Source organism: Lactuca serriola, chromosome 7, assembly GCF_051521515.1.
Source record: "Lactuca serriola cultivar US96UC23 chromosome 7, Lser_US96UC23_V15, whole genome shotgun sequence".
NCBI classification, from domain to species: domain Eukaryota; kingdom Viridiplantae; phylum Streptophyta; class Magnoliopsida; order Asterales; family Asteraceae; genus Lactuca; species Lactuca serriola.
The window spans coordinates 119,747,985-119,769,960 of NC_136414.1; the positions used below are offsets into that span (position 1 = coordinate 119,747,985).

At 41.1% G+C, this 21,976-nt stretch overlaps 1 non-coding gene across 1 annotated transcript; it reads right to left on the reverse strand.

Annotated features, from left to right (window-relative positions):
* Positions 1–12,904: 12,904 nt before the first annotated feature.
* LOC145065223 (small nucleolar RNA R71) lies at positions 12,905–13,011 on the reverse strand. The gene has a single exon (XR_013688368.1). It is a non-coding gene; the product is annotated as a small nucleolar RNA R71 (small nucleolar RNA).
* Positions 13,012–21,976: the final 8,965 nt, after the last annotated feature.

The window sequence follows — 21,976 nt, forward strand, 5'->3', positions numbered from 1 at the left end:
GGCCTACCATCCGATCCCTTGGGCTTCTTCCCCGAAGCCCAAGTCGTCTGCCCTCCTCAGATTTCCTCTTCTGGACATGCTCCAGATCAATCTCCCTCTCCCTAGCCCTGGCAATCATGGAATCCAGGCTAGGGCACGCTGAAAAACTAACATGCTCCTGAATATCAGCCCGTAGCATGTTGTGGTAGCGGGTCCTCCTCATATCCTCATCTCCCGCATACTGGGGCACCACCAATGCCCTCTCCCGGAACTTGGTGGTGATCTCTGCCCCAGTCTCCGTAGTCTATCTCATGTCTAAAAACTACCTGGCCAGATGCTAAAGCTCTACAGCTGGCGCAAACTCTGCTCGGAACCGGGTCACGAAATCTGACCATGTCATAGCCTTAACAGCCGAGGCTCCCAGAGAGTCACCAACCAACTCCCACCAATCCCTAGCCTGGTCCCTCAAACACACTGCTGCAAATCGTACCTTCGACACCTCGGGGCAGAAGCTGGTCAGCTGCGTGGACTCAATGTCCGCAATCCATCGGCTGGCAGCAATGGGGTCCTTCGCCCCATGAAAATCTGGCGCACCACTGCCCCTAAAATCCTTAAAGGATAGTGTGCGGGATCCTGACTGGCCAGACGCCATATCACTCCTGAACGCACTGAGGCGATCCTCCATCAGCTCAACTATCCCTTCCTTGATCGACCCGAAGATGATGGGGGTCGACTCATGGATGCCTCTAGTGATCTCTGACACGATGAACTCGCATAGGCTCTCATCTACTGGCTCGGAACCTAATCCCAAACCCGATCCCTCTCCTAAACTGCCTAACTACTGGCCTCTGTCGTAATACCACCATTCTGCAAAACATGATACCAAATGTTAGGGGTATCGATATCTCTAGAGGGATCACATCCACTACAAGTTCCCTGGTCTTGTCTCGGCCTTCCTTAATTTGGGTACGGATCATCTGCTCTCAGTAGTACGGGCCCATACTACCTTCCACATCTATCCATACCTTCCTCAAGATCTGCCTTGACTCCACCAAGTCCCTTTCACTATTGTTGATTCTCTACTATTCCCATTCTAGGCTTGCCCTACGGAAAATCTCCACCCAAACTGGTCCTCAGCTGCTGAAGGCCTCCTTGTAATGCCAATTATCCATTGCATGAATACCATCACATGTGATGAGGCTCAGATAATCCTCCGAGTAACAGGCTCGTCCCTACAATGGTTAGACTCATACGAGAGCTGCGTAATAGGGCCAAATTCAGCACTCTGAGATTATTCAACGCTGATCACATGTGGTGTGATGTGTTCACCTAATAGCTAGCTCCTATCACTCAGAGTTCCACAAAGCACACAGCATGCGACATTCAGACACAGGAAAAATACTTAAGTAAATTTGTCCTCATATGAGAAGCTGAACTAGCATATAATGTGGAGCTCATACTACCAGGCATAACCTAAACAGGCTATCCTACTAATGTCTTCTCAATACTAGCATGGAATTCTTATAAGCTAAAGCACAAAAAGTAGGCACATAAGGCATCATTCCTATATCCTTAGTCCTATTCTAGCATTCTGTTCTACTGAAACCGATAAACATAAGATAATTGGTATGGGTACTATGGGGAATACTTACTTGATCTCGGCCGGTTACGCACATCACACACTTGTTCCTTCTCAAAACTCTTTTATCTTAGCTTTTAGAAAGTTATTTTCCTTGTAAAAATCATTTAATCCCTTGGTTTGAGTCCAGACACCCCCGAAGGTGTGTCCGAATCCTTCAAACGAGGCCTCTGATACCAACTTGTAACGACCCAATTTTTACACCCAAAAATTTCATTTTTGATGAAGTGATTTGCAAAACATTTGTAACAAAATATCATCCGATCATATCATTTAATAAACACATGTCTCGTATCTAGAAACTGGATCGTACAACATAATAATGTCAGAGTACAAATCCCATAATAACTCATAGTGCGGAAAACAAAGAGTGTGTGTATGATGTGCCGCTACCGCACCAGCTCCTTCCCCTTCGCTGAAGAGGTACCTCAAACCAAAACTATAAACTGTAAGCACGAAGCTTAGTGAGTTCCCCTATCGTACCACATATCACACAATCACATAGCATACATACTGCCAGGCAATTCTGGGGTGCCCGACCTACCCGGTACAACCATTCTGGGGTGCCGACCTACCCGTACGGCCATTCTGGGGTGCCGACCTACCCATGCGGTTATTCTGGGGTGCCGTCCTACCCATGCGGCCATTCTGGAGTGCTGTCCTACCCATGTCAAGCCATTATGGGGTGCTGACCTGCCCTGTCGGTCCTAACAACCGACCCTCAGGGACTATTCCACCCCTAGTGCTATTATCACATATATCATAACATAAACATATTATCAGACATATATGGAATGTCCGAACTACCCTTCGGTCCTAACAACCAAACTTGGGGACTATTCCCCCACCTACTACCACTATCACATATAACATATCATGCCAGCATATAAACATATCATCACGTACTGTCAGACATATCTGGGGTGTCTGACCTACCCTTCGGTCCTAACAACCGAACCATACTACCATCGCATATAACATATCAGGTAGTAGAAAACCTATATGAATATCACACAGACAATCATCTAACATACGACTCCTACTGGTGGGTTGGCATTGTCGTCGTAGACCCACCGCTACTGGAAGGTAACTCACCTCGTAATAGTTGCTGATCTGTACTGGAATCCTCTGACTGCTGCTCTGGAAATCCTCCGGCTATAATTCCCACAAAATACTTAGTCATACACTTCTAACTGTTTTTAGGGTAGAATGACCATTCTACCCCCCCCCCCCCCAATTTAAGTCCAAGCCAAAGTCAACTTCAAGTTGACCCGACTTGCCGAGTTGGGCCGTCAACTCGCCGAGTCCCTCACCCCTTACTCATCCTTATCCATGACCCCACTCGTCGAGTTGGGCCGTCAACTCGACGAGTTCTTCCCTCATATGAACATCACATGAAAACTCATCCGACTCGCCGAGTTGATGAACAACTCGTCGAGTTCACCTTCATCTGAAGAACAAGTTCTGTCCTCGACTCGCCGAGTTGACAAACAACTCATCGATTTCATCTTCATCCTTAGAATATTGCCTTGGACTCACTGAGTCCGTTCATGCACTCGTTGAGTCCCATGAACTTCTAGAACAATGGCTTAGTCCAGAATGTTGGGTCACTCCCTGGGACTCCCTAAAACCTTTCCACACTCAACTAGGTCCTTTTGACCCATAACTGATATGGGACAAAAACCTTGTGTAACTCCCGGGTTTCAGGGATAAGCATTTTTGACAATGTAATAGTCTAGTCCAACTCTTGTAACTCTTTTTGAAGTAATAAAGATTATATATTTGAGTACTATGTGAATTATGTTTATTTATGTGCTTATTATTTAATTATAAATGTATAAGTAATAAAGAATAAAAATAAGTGTCAAAATTAAAGTGTGAGATAAGCCCGATATCTTTATATAAAGTTGAAGTGGTCGAAACAAGGATTCCGGGGATATAAAGAACGCCGAAATCCGAGTTATAACGAAGAAGTTATGACCCGTTGAAGTTTCGCGATGAAACCGACACGATACCGGGAAGCGTAAAAAGTGAATTTATGATAGAGTGAGTTTTAGCCTTAGAGATTTGAGCAAAAGTCGTAGAATACGTTAAACCGAGAGCGTCCATAAAAAGAACGCCCAAATCTGACTTCGTATGAGGAAGTTATGATTTTTCGAAGTTTCGGATTAGCAGTGTACAGCCCAAAATTCGAATATTAGATCGAGCGGTTTTTAGCTGACACGACCTAAAGAAGAATCGAAGATCTCGTTAATTGTAGCATAACGACAAAAAGACAGACGAAAACGGACGTCGGATGAAGAAGTTATGAGAATTTAAAGGAACAATCATGTCCCGGCCTGTTTATAATGTAACTTTTCAAAATAGAGTAAAAATTAGTCGACAGAGTCTAAACGAAAGTTGCAGAGTACGTTCCCACCTTCGCGTGGATATAAAGAACATCAAAAAGGGACCTCGTATTCGATAGTTACAAATTTTTAAAGATTGCATTCGAAATTGTGAAGTCTGGAACGAAATTGATGACGTTGCGCGTTCTGAACCGTCCATCGCTAATCAGTGCTTGCTCCGGATGAAGCCACATCGCCTCGCTTCACTACGCTCAACATCCGAGGTCAAGTACGTGCAGCGTACCTTCGGCCTTATCCTTCCGATGAATGCGAGACAGTTGGATCCAGATGGCGCCCTTATTCGAGGAACGCCCAGCATAATCCGAGCATAATCCGACGCCTCACAGGGTAAAAAAGGGGGACGAGGAATCCGGATTTTTCACACCAATTCCACTTCTCTCTCTATAATCTTTCTCTCTCTAACCCATTCCAACCCTCCTAAACCCTAGGGAACCTCCCTAGCACCCGAAGGAAGCCCCGAGGCTCCCGGAGTCCTGAGAAAAAGAGTCTTTCGGTTTCGAAATGCTGCTCCGAGCAAAGCCCAGTTTTCTTTAAAATCCGCTGTAAGTGAGCTACGCTTATGCAATTTTTAATATAGTATTCAAAGAATTATAGTAATGCTATTAGGTCCTTAAAATAATTATTTGGGCTATTATTATGAGTTATATTCAGTGTTATTTAACGCTTATATAATAATAATAGCTAGACTATTAATTAGTCGCGGTTGACGTTAGACTAAACCCTAGTGGTATTGATACTAGGTTTTGGGAGGAAAATTGTTTTGAGAGTATCGAAGCGCTGTCCGAGTGCTGAGTCACCACCTTTCAAGTGAGTGCATAGTCCCTTTCATCTTACACATAGATATGAAGTATTTAATATAAATTACGTGCTATGTGTGCATATCGTCTGAATACTTGCTTTCTATGCTAGGTGAAACATTTTTATACATGTTTTAAATGATTTAAACTATATATGTATTTTTATATCTACAAATGTGTTGGATAAAACATGGGTAGATGTAATAGTTGCTGTGTGACCAAATAAAATAATGAGAGGCCTCGTTATAGATGTTATTGATGATCCAGTCATCTAGCGGAGTATAGACGACGACCACGGACTATTCTAGACAGTCCAGTGGAACACTAGCAGGCTAGTAACCTGTAGGTGTTTATTTGAACTATATGTTTATTTGAACTGTGTGCTTGCCAGGTGTACTCCATCCCCCACATGGTTGCCCTAAGGACATTTATTGCTCAGGAATCCCCTTAGCAGTAGTGTCCATCCCGATGAAAGTCCTTCGACTAGGTCCCTTGTGTTAGATGTTTTAGGGACGTAAAATGAGGATAACAAGAACAAGTAATTGGGTTTGTTTGTTTTGATAAAGTTAATAAACTTATTTATTGTGGGTTGAAAACCCTATGTGCTCACCAGGCTCCCATGCCTGACCCACTCTGTTTCTTGTATTACAGTTAGTGGCGCATGAGCATAGATGTGATGTCTTGGGATGAGAGATTAAGGGATTTTAGGCATGTAAATACAGAATAATGTAGTAAGGCCTATGATGTATTGTTTATGCTTATGATCTGTATCGAACATGACATCCCGAGTCTTTTTAATGAAATACATTTCTATGGAAATGCTTTTGATAAATCTTTATCATATTTTGTTTTGGGACAAATTCCGCAACATTTTTATTAAAAATGTTACTCTGATTTTTAAAACAAACATAAACAAAATCGGTCTTTTCTGGCCATGAAAATGGGGATGTCACAGTTGGTATCAAAGCACTAGTTTAAGCGAACTAGGAATTTGTAGGATTTCTAGACATAAACTTAGAATGTTAAGTGATGATTATGAGGTGTGAGCACTAGCTTATTTTAGGAATTATGCCTAAAATGCTTTTATGTGCTAAATGCTTTGTGACTGACATTCTATTATTTGTTAGGATCTATGGTTTGTTGCTGACCGAATCTGGAAACCTTATGTGTTTAGGATTCTAAACGTACGACTACGATATTAGAACTAGCATGTAAACGTTTCGGAGTGATAAGGATGATTTAAACGTCTATCCTAAATAAATATCTAAATTCACCTTATTCGGTGTATAGATCAAGATGACAAGGACCCGTAGCGTAAACATGAATGCAAATGGGAAAAGAAACCAACCCCCAGTGATTGACCAAATACCGGTTGTGGAAGCCTCTGCTGAGCCAATAACGATGGCCAGAATGCAAGCGATGATCCAGGCAATGTTGGATCGTCAAATGGAGGAAACCAGACGTTTGCTCTAGCAAATCCGAGAGGAAGCGACCATACAGATCGAACAGCCCGAGTTGAACGAAGGGAAAACTGAGGAGGGAAACTACAGTGGAACCGTTGGTCAAGTCAACCCACCAATAGTTCAACAAAACAACCAAGATGACGGAGTCAAGAGAAATGGATGCAAGTACAAGGATTTTCTAACTTGCAAGCCATCGACTTTCACTGGAAAAGAAGATCCAATCGGGGTCATGGATTGGATCTCGGAGATGGAGTTAGCTTTCATGACTTGCGGTTGCAGAGGAAAACTACAGACCACGTTTGCAGTGCGTCAGTTTCGAGGAGGCGCTGTACGTTGGTGGAATACCATGGGGAAGACTTTGAGCCCCAATGAGCCCCTGCAACTGACATGGGCAGAGTTTTTGGTGCAGTTCAAACGTAAGTACTGCTCGGCTCAAAACCTGCTCGAGCTAGAGAATCACTTTCTAGCCCCGAAGAGGGAAGCATGTCAATCGATGAATACACGAACAACTTCACAGAAAAGATGGAGTTTGCCTTGCACCTTGTTCCGGATGAGCTGACGAAAATCGATAAGTACGCAAAGGGACTACCATGCGAGTACGCGGTGCCAGTGCGCCAGGCACATACTCTGGAGGTAGCTATCTAGGTTGCCCAGTCTGTGGAGGATATGATTAAGGGAAGAGCTGCCAGCAAAGTTGAGGTTGGCGAGAAGAGGAAATTTGAAGGGTCTGTTAAACCCAACAAAAAGAAGAGTAAGTTCGGTTCAAAGAAGCTCGGGGGAGGAGGAAATGAATTGACATGGTGCGAGAAGTGCAAGAAGAAGCACTCGGGAAAATGTAGCGAGGAAGTAACCTGCTACAAGTGTGGGAAAACGGGGCACTATGCTAATGAGTGCACCATCAACAAGAGGGTGTGCTACGAGTGCCATGAAGAAGGGCATATAGCTAAGGATTGCCCAAAGAAGAAAGATGAGGGAAGGCCTAACGTTCCACCGAAGCCGAATGTGAGAGCCTTCCAGATGACGCTCGAGGCTGCAAAGAAGGCAGCAGACGTTGCTTCAGGTACCCTTCTTGTAAATGGTTTGCCTGCCAATATACTATTTGATTCCGGAGCCAACTACTCCTTTGTGCCGTGTAAATTTGGTGGAAAACTAGCATTACTTATAGAAAAACTTGATAATGCCCTGATTGTAGAAGTTGCCAGTGGTAAGTTTATACCTGTTAGTAATCGTATTAAGAACGTAGTCATCGACCTAAACATAAACGGATTCCACGAAGAGCTATTACCCATAGAGTTAAAAGGTTTCAACATCGTTTTGGGTATGAATCGGCTTAGCGCCAACAATGCCGAGATATTATGCCGAAAGAAGATAGTTAGGGTAAATCCCCCTAGAAAGGAGTCATTTATGGTGTACGGGGACAAACGTAGAGTGAATTCTGGAATCATCTCCCTGATGAAATCCATAAAATGTTTATCCAAAGGATGTGCATCATATTTGACATTTGTGATTGATGGTAAGAAAGAAAAGAAGGAGGTGCAGAATATACCGGCTGTGTGCGATTATCCGGAAGTCTTTCCCGAAGATGTTCCCGGGTTACCACCTGATAGGCAAGTGGAGTTTCGGATAGACTTGTTACCAGGTACAACACCGATAGCATAGACACCTTACTGATTAGCACCAAAAGAGATGACGGAGCTTATGATGCAACTTTAGGAGTTGTTGGACAATGGTTTCATTCGACCTATTTCATCACCCTGGGGAGCTCCAGCGTTATTCTTGAAGAAGAAGGCCGGAAGTATGAGAATGTGTATAGACTACCGAGAGTTGAAAAAGGCAACGGTGAAGAACAAGTATCCATTGCCGAGGATTGATGACCTATTCGATCAACTACAAGGTTCGAGCTACTTCTCAAAGATCGATCTTAGGTCGGGATATCATCAACTGAAAGTGAGAGATCAGGATATTGAGAAGACTGCATTCAGGATGAGATATGGAAACTACAAGTTCTTGGTTATGTCGTTTGGACTAACCAATGCTCCAGTAGCATTCATGGATTCAATGAATAGGGTTTGTAAACCATTCCTCGATAAATCCGTGATAGTGTTCATCGACGACATTCTGATCTACTTGAAAATCCAAGAGGAGCATGTCAAGCGTCTACAGGATGTGTTGGAAGTGTTAAAGAAGGAGAAGCTTTATCCTAAGTTCTCCAAGTGTGATTTTTGGATCCGAGAAGTCCAATTCTTGGGTCATGTGGTTAACCAAGAAGGGATAATGGTTGACCCAGCAAAAATCAAAGCTGTAATGAAGTGGGAACGTCCAAAGAGTCCCACGGAGATTCGAATCTTTCTAGGATTAGCTGGATATTAACGACGATTTATTCAAGGCTTTTCTTCGATAGCTGATCCATTGACATCTTTGACCCATAAAGGAGCTACATATACGTGGAGTGAGAAACACGATGAGGCATTCGAGAAGATAAAGAAGAAGTTATGTGAAGAGCCGATACTTTCTCTACCTGATGGAGTTGAAAACTTCGCGGTCTATAGTGACGCATCTGGAGTCGGTTTGGGTTGTGTTCTGACCCAAAGAGAAAAGGTGATAGCATACGCATCTCGACAATTGAAGGAGCACGAAACGAACTACCCCACTTAAGATTTGGAGTTGGCAGCGGTAGTTTTCGCTCTAAAGATATGGCGGCATTACCTCTATGGCACGAAGTGCAAGCTTTTCACTGATCATAAGAGTCTCCAGTATCTCTTTAATCAGAAAGAATTAAACATGAGGCAACGACGCTGGCTAGAGTTACTCAAGGACTATGACTGTGAGATACTCTACCACCCTGGTAAAGCAAATGTTGTCGCTGATGCTCTCAATCGGAAAGTCAAACTTGAAAGGAAAAGGTCAAGAGCGTTGAGAATCGAAGTCGTCTCGACGATTGTGGAAAGTATCAGGAAAGCTTAAGAAGAAGCTTTAGAGAAGAATGACCGAAAGGAAGAACGTTTGGGAAAAACGATAGTGTTCGGTACAAACAGTCGAGGACTGAAGGTATTCCAAGATCGGATTTGGGTACCTAAGACGGGAGGAATAAGAGACCTTCTGATGGAAGAAGCACACAAGACCATGTACTCGATTCATCCTGGTAGCACTAAAATGTATACGGACCTAAAACCCTACTACTGGTGGCCGACGATGAAGCTCGATGTTGCGAAGTATGTGGCCGAGTGTGTCTCATGTGCGAGAGTTAAGGCACAACTTCAGAAACCATATGGGAGTTTAGAACCTTTACCTATACCTATGGGTAAATGGGAAGACATCACCATGGATTTTGTGACTAAACTGCCCAGGACGAAGAACGGACACGACATGATTTGGGTAGTCGTGGATTATTTCACCAAAAGTTCACACATCATAGCAGCCAACGAGAAGTGGTCTATGGATAAGCTCGCAAATGCTTACGTGAAGGAAATTGTAAGACATCACGGTGTTCGTCTTACAATCATATCAGATCGTGATAGTCGCTTGACGTCGTGGTTTTAGAGGAGTCTACAAGAGGAGTTAAGTACAAACTTGTGTTTAAGTACTGCTTACCATCCGCAAACTGATGGTCAGAGCGAAAGAACGATTCAAACACTGGAAGATATGCTGAGAGCATGTACCCTTGAGTTCCAAGGGAATTGGGACGAGCACTTACCTCTGGTAGAATTCTCCTACAACAACAGTTTCCACTCGAGCATCAAGATGGCACCTTATCAATCCTTGTATGGACAGAAGTGTCGTACGCCGTCTTGTTGGCTTGAAGCCAGAGAGAAGCAGTTTATGGGCCATGAGATAGTCCATGAGACTGCTGAGAAGTTGAAAGTGATTACGGAAAGGATGTTAGCAGCTCAGGATCGTCAAAAGAGCTATGCTGACAAGAAAAGACGACCAATGAATTTTGAAGTTGGGGATTCCGTTTTGCTTAAAGTCTCACTGTGGAAGGGACTTATATGATTTGGGAAATGAGGGTAGTAGAGTCCAAGGTTTATTGGGCCGTTCAAAGTTCTTCAGAAGATTAGGAACCAAGCTTACAAGCTGGAATTGCCTGAAGAACTCGATGGTATACATAACACCTTCCATGTGTGTATCTGAGGAAATTCACGGGACTGAGGCAATTGTTGACCGTAATACTAAGAAGTTATGATGCAAGATGGTCAACTTAGTGCTAGTCCGATGGAAACATTCGAATGGGCCGAATCTCACTTGGGAAATAAAGGATGACATGATGAGTCGTGATATGTGCATATTTAGTTCATATTAAGTATAGATTTGTATTCATTTATTAGCTAAATTATTGCATTTTATGGACAAAATGTACTTAAAAGTGTTTGAATTATATTTTCAGTCAAAAAACGAAGCTCGGAAGCAAAAGGAAGCAGGAGAAGCGGTTGACAGATCGAGAATGGAACAAAGGGAAAAAAACACCAAAAATAGCACCTACTCGGCGAGTAGGGTCGACTACTCGGCGAGTCCAAGTGAAGATTCGAGAAGATAAAGACTCGGGATCCCAGAGACTTATCACAATACGGGGACTGAGAGATGGACTCGACGAGTCGCTACCTGACTCGATGAGTCGATTCGTATATATAAAGATAACTCCTCAGAACGATGAGGGGAATTCTGGAACAATTCAGAAGAGTTTAGCTGCGATAAAGAGGTCAGAAAAAACATAGAAGACGACGAGAGAAGCTAGAATTCAATCCCGAAGGAGAATTGAGGCAAAATTTCATCATCTCACTTAATCTTTTGTTTTGACATTATAGTTAAACAACTAGACTTTGCTTGTTTGCTGTTATTTACTTCAATTATGAGCTAAAACCTTTAACTTTTATTTGGGGATACAAAATTGATAATATGGTTTGATTGATTGGTAGGATTAATTCTAAGTTGGTGATTTTTGTTATTTTAGCTTGCTAAAGAACCTTGTGTGTGAATAATAATTAATTTTCTGTTAATAGGAAGATAATTGATTAGCATGAACATCTATTGATTATCAATCTCATATGCTTTGTGATCACTTTGCCATATTTCTAGGATTAATGAACATGAAACTAGAGTTAATAAGAAAATTGAGTAAATTCATGTGCAAGCTTGTGTGATGACCATCAACAAGAAGTTAATTAAAAGATTAAATTAGTTAACTATTGCGAGTATAAATTAACCCGAATAATTAATCTATTAAATCTAATTAAAATAGACAACTGGCCACTGTTTAAGTTAGTTTATTTGCTAAGGATTAGTGTAGTGAATGCGAATCTAATCACTTGAATCGGTAACCAACAAAAGTATTAATCCATTGCACCATTACCTTGAAATCAACCTAAGGATCAATTGAGTCGAACTAAACAGAAGTTCCTTCCCAATTATTGAATCTAGTTAATTCTTAGTTTTCTACTTAGTAATAGTTAGCAAGTTTCTAGTCTTGTAAAACTAGAGAAAACCCCCCTACTTATTAATTAATTTAGATAAAATTAGTTTTTAGTTTTAATTTGCCGTTCCCTGTGTTCGATACCCTACTTATTCAACTATACCACAATTTATAGGTTAACTACCTTTGTGTGTTATTTTATAATTAAAAGTAGGTTTAAAGCTAAGTGAGTTTGCACACATCAAGTTTTTGGCGCCGTTGCCGGGGAACGGTTCTAAAATTAACATCAAATTCTAATTTAATCGATCCTTTGTGTGGGATTTATCTTACACAAAGTTATTTTAAAAGGTAATTCAGTAAGTAGAATTAGTTTTAATAAAATTCCATTGTTAGAGTAACTAGAAATTTTTTTCTGTTTTTACCTTGAACTCGCCGAGTGCACTCGTGCCGACTCGGCGAGTACATCGCTGTTACAGCTTTAATTTTTTATTTTATTTTTGTTCTTTTTACACGTTTTCTGTTTTATTTACAGTTGTTTCATGAACCGCGGATCTGATACACCTCTGGTCCCTCCTCTTGAAGAGCCGGAATCTGCACTAAGGAGGAGCAAAGGCAAAACCGTTGGAGAAACCGCTTCTTCAAAGAACTCACCACTCAAAAGCCTAAAGTCCGTTTTCAGCAAGAAGATAAGCAGCAAATCCGGAGCATCCACTGCCTCTGTGACAATCGAAGACCCAATTCAAGAAGATATCGAGTACGAGACCGAGGAAGAAGAAGAGCCCACATACGAGCACGACTCCGAGTTTGAAGACAATTTAGGTATCACTATGGCTAATATCGATGAAGTCCCCATGGGGAAATGGAAGAAGAGGATGCGCGATGACACCAGCCCAGGACTTGTGCAGCCCGCAATTCCCACGACCGCTACTTTCGAACTAAATGGCCATATTCTCCCGCAACTCAAGGAGATCCCTTTTTATTGGAAGGATCACGAAGACGCCTACAAGCTGTTGGACGAAGTGAATGATGTGGCTGACTACTTCAATGTACCGAATGTCCCCCGCGAGACCCAGCTTCTTCGCATGCTTCCAGTTACGTTCAAAGGAGCTGCAAAGGATTGGCTAAAGTCACTTCATCCTGGATCGGTATCCACATGGGCCAAGATGAAAGAAGAGTTCATAGACCAATTTTGCCCGCCCTCCAAAATAGCCAAGCTAAAGAAAGCTATTGCCAACTTCGAGCAACAACCCGGAGAATCTCTTTATGAAGCTTGGGAAAGGTACAGGAGCTTGCTTAGAAATTGCCCACACCATGACCTTAATAGCCAACAAGAGGTCTCCATTCTCTATGATGGAGTCAATGTCACCACAAGGCAATTGCTCGATTCTCAAGGCCTGCTCACGAAGAAGGCGCCCCCGGTAATCAAGAAGTTAATTGAAGAATTCTCTAAGCACTCTAGAGAATACCACAATCCAAGAAATGAAGTAAGTCGGGGGGTAGTGAACTCGGCAAGTGATAGCATGGCGGCGGTGATAGCTAAGCTTGATAGTCTTGATAGGAGGATGACAAAAATGGATCAAACAATCCATGCTATTCGGGTAGGATGTGAGAATTGTAAAGGGTCCCATCTCACAAAGGATTGTGATTTGGATGAGAATGGAAACAAAAAGGCTCAAGTATTCTATTCAAGTAGCGATCGATACGACGAAAATTGGCGGAAACCGAAGAAGGAATGGCTCTCATACGAAGAATATAAGCAGGCTAAGGAGGAGAAATACAAGCAGAAGGAGAGGGGATATTATCAAAAGGAAGAACCGGTGATGGAGAAGAAAGTCGATTTAGAAGAATTGTTCACTAAATTCATACCCGTGTCCGAAAAGAGACACAACGATCACGATGCTGCAATACATGAGACCAGAAACATGCTAAGGAATCAGCAGGCATCCATTCTCAACATTGAGAAACATCTGGGAAGCTTGCACACCAAGTGAACGAAAGAAGATCGGGTCAACTTCCAAGTAATACCGAAACCAATCCGAGAATGGAGAATGTGAGTGCAGTGACCTCCAGCAATGAAGAAATTGTCACACAAGCACAGAGGATCTCCAAAAGGAAGACAAAAAAGGCAGAAGAGTCGGCTCCAGCTAAACCCGACCTGACTCGCCGAGTCCCTCTAATGGACTCGACGAGTCCATGCGTAAATGACAAAACTGTCATTCCCTTAAAGCCATATAATCCTCCTTTGCCATTCCCAATCAAAGCCATGGCCGTGGAAAAAGTTGAAACCTATAGAGCCTTTATGAAGCATGTTAAAGCCCTCTAAGTCAATGTGCCATTTGTAGAGACGATGCTCACAACACCCAAGTACTTCAACTTACTAAAAAGTCTCTTTGCTGCTAGGAAAGACTTGGCTGAAGAAGCGGAAATAATATTGAGTGAGCTACCCGAAAAGAAGGGCGATCCGGGGAGTATTATAATTCCGTGCCAGTTTGGAAATACATTTGTCACTCAAGCGTTGACCGACTCAGGTGCAAGCATCAATCTGATGCCTTTCTCCTTCTTTAAGAAGCTGAATTTACCGGAGCCGAGACCGGTAAACATGAAGATCCATTTGGCAAACAAGACAACAATTCATCCACGAGGCGTTTGTGAGGATCTTCTCATTAAAGTCGACAAGTTCATTTTTCCAAAAGACTTTGTGGTGGTTGACATGGAAGAAGACCCGAAAATTCTAATTATTTTGGAAAGATCATTTTTAAACACCGCATGTGCTTTAATTGATGTATGTGAGTCTACACTAACGTTGAGGGTAGGTGACGAGTCCGCAATGTTTAGAGCCGTACCAGAAGCCAAGCAAGAAGAGGAAAGAAAAGAAGAGATCTCATTTATCCATTTGGATGATGAGATACTACAAAAAGAACTTGAACTCTTGCAAGAAGAAGATCCAAGCAAGTTTTTGCTACATTTTGGAAAGGATGGAGATGTTAACAAAGACTTGGAGGAGATAGAAAAGCTATTGGGAGGAGCTTACTCGGAAAACACAGAGGAAATAGTGGAAAACGATCCGACTCGCCGAGTCACTCTCCTGGACTCGACGAGTCCAGTCGAAATCACCAACAACTTGGACGACTTAGATCTGCTTGTTGCTAGTTCTATGCATATTCTGGACTTGGATATTTTTCATGATTCTTCAGAAGAACATACAGCAGAAGGAGAAATGGACACGGAAGTTCAACACGCCCATATAGCATGTCTTGATGCAATTCCGCTTGAATATGGGGTAAGCACAGAAAAAGAGGAGAAGGCAAAGGATAGGAGAGTGGAGGCTGATCAACCATTCATTACCAAACCTAGAGCACAAACCTTCACAAAATATGAAGTAATTAAGTTTGAGAAAAAGGAGGTGCAAGAGAAGGTGAAAAAGAATGGGGTGAAGAAGAAAAAGAGGAGAAGGGAAGCCCAAGCAGCTGAGGATGATGCTGTGAAAAAGAAGAGAGATGAATCAAAACGGGCTTAGAAAAAGAAGATTCACGCTTACAAAACAAAGTACAAACCACAAAAGACTAGGCGTGCATTCCGTTATTTAGAGTTTGCTTTCTTTTACCTTTTTAGTTTTGTTTGAATTTTTTTTCGTTTCTTAGAATTTTAATTCTCCAAATCATCGGACATGTCTGCTTGAGAGTGTGTATGGACTAAGTGTCGGGTGGAATAAATTTTCTTTTCTAAATAAATGACAAAAACTTTATAATATTTGAATTGTTTGCAAGAGACTCGCCGAGTCTGACCATGACTCGACGAGTCCATTTAGATTTCAGAAAAAATAAGATCACGACCAGACTCGCCGAGTCTGACCCTAACTCGACGAGTCGGTATTATTTACAGAAAAAAAATAATAATGAAATTACTTTTACAACCGGTAACTAGGGTTTTAACCCTAAAGAAATCAGTTTCTTTTTCACAACACACTCGCCGTGCGCCTCCCTCCAACATTTTCTCTCCAGCATTCATCTTATTCAATTCTTCTTCCATTGTTCTTCAAGTTTTTCAAGTTCTATCACTAAAGGTAACTAATTTCTTCCTATTTTCTGTTAGAAGCATGATTTTAAGATGATCTAGGGTAGTAATTTCATAGAAAACCCGCTTTTGAAGAATAGTGAATTTTTAGGGTTTCGATTTTTCATGAATTATGTTGTTTTGCATGACTATTCTTGCTCTAATACCTTATAGACATGCCCTTGGACAAAACCCTTGAAGTAATTTTGAGATTTCATGGTTCAATTTTGACCGACTCGCTGACTGACTCGCGCAGTTCTTGCAACTCGCCGAGTCGTTCATGGACTCGACGAGTCGAGTCGGGGACACAGGAGTGACTTATTTTAATGATTTTCTACTGTTGCTTGGTTTTATGTTCTGTGTTGTGCAGGGAAAATGTTTCACAGGGGGCAAGGTTCAAGTGGACGCCAAGGAGATTTTCGTTGGTTAAATTTCCCTCAAATTGAATCCGCTTCTACTATGACGAGGTGGAGGAAGAAACTGGCTGAAGTAAAGAAGAAAGAAATTTATGTGCCCAACAGAATTGATTGGGGTTGGTTGCAAAGCGTGCGTTATGAAGAGGAGTTGGCTCCTTATCTTTTAAAGGAGTTTGTTTATAAGGGATAGACGATGGTATGCGATGGGTGGAGTCGGGTCTTCCGTATTCAAGAGCTAGTGTACCGGGAGCTTTGGCTGGAATTTTTCTCCACAGTATCTTTTCGTGGGGGGATGACTGCTATCACCCGACAAGTGTCAGTTTCTGTCTTGGGGGCGAGTTTCATCAGCGTTCAATTGTTAACTTGGCTTGTCGGATGAGTATTTATGATCGGTCATTGGTGTCGACCGCTATTTTCCGTGCATTTATGGAACACTCTCAAAAGGTGTTCCCCGATGGAGTGACGAGCACGGGTTTGTGGAATACAATTGCCAACAAAGTGTACATTCCGAAATCAGCCCAGGAAGGAAGCATTCGGTCGTCTACACACCGCCTTCTCCACCGCCTTATTTCCACCACCATTAACCAAAGGAAGGATGATGACAAGGTTTCTAACCTTGATGTCTTCTACTTATGGAGCATTATCACACCCGATACTTTCTGCAATATTCCTTGGTGTTTAGCTTCATACATGGCTGAGGGTGCGGTCAAAGACCGGAAGACATCGAAGATTAATGGTGGAATGTTTGTCACACGGCTTGCTAATTCATTTGGGTTGATGACCCGTGGCACGTGGAACTTGATGACTATGATTCCTACCCCTCCATTCAATCCTATTCTTTTTAGGAGGGCTAGGATCATTGAAGACTATGGTGGAGGTCATTATGCTATCCCGCATGATGATCCGGTTGTTGGTCCCGAGGCGCCGGGAATGAGGGTCCGGTCGAGGCGAGAACGTGATGTAGAGGATGAACCGTCGGTGATTCTGGTAGACAATGATGAGGTACCAATGGATTGGTACAATGTTGAGATGAGGCGGTTACAAGATCAAATGGAACGGGGTATCAACTTTAGCAATCAATCACATATTCGACTTTTTGACCACTTCAACATTCCGCATATTGATGGTGGTAACTTCCCGTATATTCCGTCGTGGGAAGAGGTGATCAATGCGAGAAGGAGCGGTGCGAGTGGAAGTGGAGCGGCGCAGGATCATGACGATGATGAGGAGGATTAGTTTCTTTGTGTTTTTATTGAACAATTTTTATCTTTGTTTTTTCTTATTTGGTGTGTTTGGAATTTGTTTAAAACTTTTTACTGTTTGGCTTGATGTTTGATTGCCTTGATTATTTTTCAGAATTGAATTAGGAGTGCTTTCATATAAGGGTTAGAGTTATAGAGTCAAGAGGGTTATAAAGAGTGAAAGAGAGTCAAGAAAAGGAAGCGTTATAGTCAAAGTGTTGAGTCCGGTCCTTAGGGACATGAGCGAGTGAGTCCAGAAGTGAGGAGAAGTTTTGAAGATTTATTAGAGGCTGGAACAAATGCATAATATCATTTTTTCGACCAGCGGTCTACTCGTCGAGTGCACTAAACTGACTTGACGAGTCGCCATGTAATCTCACATATTCGAAGATGTCTGCGCTTATACTCGACGAGTCGCATATATGACTCGACGAGTCATTCATTTTTATACCGTGAGGACTGCTGATTTGATGCTGATGAGTGTACCAGTTGACTACTTATTCTTCCATATCGATTCTTGAAGATCTTACACTGTTTCCCCTGCATATTTGGAGCCTGCCACACGAGATTTTGATACCCAAGTCATGGATTAGTTGTTCCCATGGCTAAAGTCAATTGAAGAAGGAGTTGAAGAAGAGAGTATCAACCTATCGACTGCTACCCCAGGGGAGTTTGTTCCAATTCCCTCAATATATTTGCATTTTTATTTTTTTGCATAATATGCAATGAGGGCATTGCATAAAATAAGTGTGGGGTAAGGGGTTGGTCAAATATTAGAAAATTTAGAATCTTAATTTAGGCTAATTTAAAAAAAAAAGTCGTTGCATACAAAAAATATTACTTAGGGACTTAATTTAGAAAATTTTGGAAAAAGCAAATTAGGATTCCATGTTAGAATTATGTTGATGATTGCATGAAAACCCAAATGTTTAGTTGAGCCTATACACGTTCTAGTGCATTTGTGGCTTCCCTATTCCAGTGAAATCATGGGACAAAAACACGACCCCGCTCAGCCTGAGGGATGCAATATGTTTAGCAGCCTAAACCTGAAATGTATCCAGGAAAATTATTATCGTTAGCCAATAAAGGTTGAGGTTGAGCGCCCCTGCTTAAGCATGTAGGTTTATTGAGTGAAAAAAAAGAGAGGTACATGTAAAAAAAAGAGAGAGAGAATTGCAAGAAAAGTTGAAGAATTTTGGAGCAAATAAAGTGAAGATCAAAAGATCAAAGTTCCAAGAAATTCAAAAGTTGAAGATATCAAAAAATCAAACAATAAAGTGGTGAATTCAAAGAGATCAAAGATCAAATTATCAAGGAAGTGAAGAATTCAAAAGAGCTCCATAGTGGTATCGAAAAGTTGTAATTCTAGATTATGTATGCTTGGGTTGCTCAATTAAAAATACCTTGAGGGTAAGAGGTTTTCTGCGGATGGATTCGGAGGGTTGCATAAAATGAGCATAGTTCGGGGTGAGTGGGCGAATGCTTATGAGGATTGTGAGTAATTGGAGTATGGGGGTACTTAGGATAAATTTAGACACAAATGCATGCGTTGCGGTCTTGGCATAATGGCTGGGTTAGATTGGAATTGTGATATGTGATTCTAATGTTTAAAATTAACTTTTGCTTGGGGGCAAGCAAAAGTCAAGTGCGGGGTATTTTGATATGTGCATATTTAGTTCATATTAAGTATAGATTTTTATTCATTTATTAGCTAAATTATTACATTTTATGGACAAAAGGTACTTAAAAGTGTTTGAATTATATTTTCAGTCAAAAAATGAAGCTTGGAAGCAGAAGGAAGTAGGAGAAGCGGTTGAGAGATCAAGAATGGAACAAAGAAGAAAAATACCAAAAATAGCACCTACTCGGCGAGTAGGGTCGACTACTCGGCGAGTCCAAGCGAAGATTCGAGAAGATAAAGACTCAGGATCCCAGAGACTTATCACAATACGGGGACTAAGAGATGGACTCGACGAGTCGATTCGTATATATCAAGATAACTCCTCAGAACGATGGGGGGGAATTATGGAACGATTCAGAAGAGTTTAGCTACGATAAAGAGGTCAGAAAAAACATAGAAGACGACGAGAGAAGCTAGAATTCAATCCCGAAGGAGAATTGAGGCAAAATTTCATCATCTCACTTAATCTTTTGTTTTGACATTATGGTTAAACAATTAGAATTTGCTTGTTTGCTGTTATTTACTTCAATTATGAGCTAAAACCTTTAGACTTCTGTTTGGGGATACAAAATTGATAATATGGTTTGATTGATTGGTAGGATTAATTCTAAGTTGGTGATTTTTGTTACTTTAGCTTGCTAAAGAACCTTATGTGTGAATAATAATTAATTTCCTGTTAATATGAAGATAATTGATTAGCATGAACATCTATTGCTTATAAATCTCATATGTTATGTGATCACTTTGCCATATGTCTAGGATTAATGAACATGAAACTAGAGTTAATAAGAAAATTAAGTAAATTCATGTGCAAGCTTGTGTGATGACCATCAACAAGAAGTTAAATAAAAGATTAAATTAGTTAACTATTGCAAGTCTAAATTAACCCGAATAATTAATCTAGTAAATCTAAGTAAAATAGACAACTGGCCACTGTTTAAGTTAGTTTATTTGCTAAGGATTAGTGTAGTGAATGCGAGTCTAATCACTTGAATCGGTAACCAACAAAAGAATTAATCCATTGCACCATTACCTTGAGATCAACCATAGGATCAATTGACTTGAACTAAACAAAAGTTCCTTCCCAATTATTGAATCTAGTTAATTCTTAGTTTTCTAGTTAGTAATAGTTAGCAAGTTTCTAGTCTTGTAAAACTAGAGAAAACCCTCTACTTATTAATTAATTTAGATAGAATTAGTTTTTAGTTTTAATTTGCCGTTCCCTGTGTTCGATACCCTACTTATTCAACTATACCACAATTGATAGTTTCACTGCCTTTGTGTGTTATTTTATAATTAAAGTAGGTTTAAAACTAAGTGAGTTTGCACACATCAAGTCGCTATCCACGTCTGTTTGTTGATGCATGATTCCGGGACGGAATCATCCTAAAGGAGAGAAAATTGTAACGCCCAGGTTTCAAGGCTAAGCATTTTTGACAATGTAATAGTCTATTCTTTTTGAAGTAATAAAGATGAAATATTTGAGTATTATGTGAATTATGTGTATTTATGTGCTTATTATTTATTTATAAATGTATAAGTAATAAAGAATAAAAATAAGCATCAAATTAAAGTGTGATATAAGCCCGATATCCTTATATAAAGTTGTAGTGGCCGAAACAAGGATTTCGTGGATATAAAGAATGCCGAAATCCGAGTTATAATGAAGAAGTTATGACTCGTTGAAGTTTCGTGACGGAACCGACACGATACCGGGAAGTATAAAAAGTGAATTTATGATAGAGCAAGTTTTAGCCTCAAAGATTTGAACTAAAGTCATAGAATACGTTAAACCGAGAGCGTCCATAAAAAGAACGCCCAAATCTGACTTCGTATGAGGAAGTTATGATTTTTTGAAGTTTCGGATTAGCAGTGTACAAACCAAAATTTGAATATTAGACCGAGCGGTTTTTAGCCGACACGACCTAAACGAGAATCAAATATCTCGTTAATGGTAGCGTAACGATAAAAAGACAGACGAAAACGAACGTCGGATGAAGAAGTTATGAGAATTTAATGGACCAATCTTGTCCCGGCCTTTTTATAATGTAACTTTTCAAAATATAGTCAAAATTAGTCGGCGGAGTCTAAATGAAAGTTGCAGAGTACGTTCCTACCTTCGCGTGGATATAAAGAACGTCGAAAATGGAGCTCGTATTCGATAGTTACGGATTTTTAAAGATTGCATTCAAAATTGCGAAGTCTGGAAGGAAATCGATGACGTGGCGCGTTCTGAACCGTCCATCGCTAATCAGTGCTCGCTCCAGATGAAGCCACGTCGCCTCGCTTCGCTACGTCCAGCGTCTGAGGTCAAGTACGCACAGCGTACCTTCGGCCTTATCCTTCCGATGAATGCGAGACAGCTGGATCTAGATGGTGCCCTTATCCGAGGAACGCCCAGCATAGCCAAGGACTACGCCCAGCGTAATCCGAGGCCTCGCAGGGTATAAAAGGGGGACGAGGGTTCCAGATATTTCACATCAATTCCACTTCTCTCTCTACAATCTTTCTCTCTCTAACCCATTCCAACCCTCCTAAACCCTAGGGAACCTCCCTAGTACCCGAAAGAAGCCCCGAGGCTCCCGGAGTCCCGAGAAAAAGAGTCTTTCGGTTTTGAAACGCTGCTCCGAGCAAAACCCGGTTTTCTTTAAACTCCGATGTAAGTGAGTTACGCTTACGCAATTTTTAATATAGCTTTCAAATAATTATGGTAATGCTATTAGGTCCTTAAAATAATTATTTGGGTTATTATTATGAGTTATATTGAGTGTTATTTAACGCTTATATAATAATAATAATAATAATAATAATAATAATAATAATAATAATAATAATAGCTAGACTATTAATTAGTCGCGGTTGATGTTAGACTAAACCCTAGTGGTATTGATA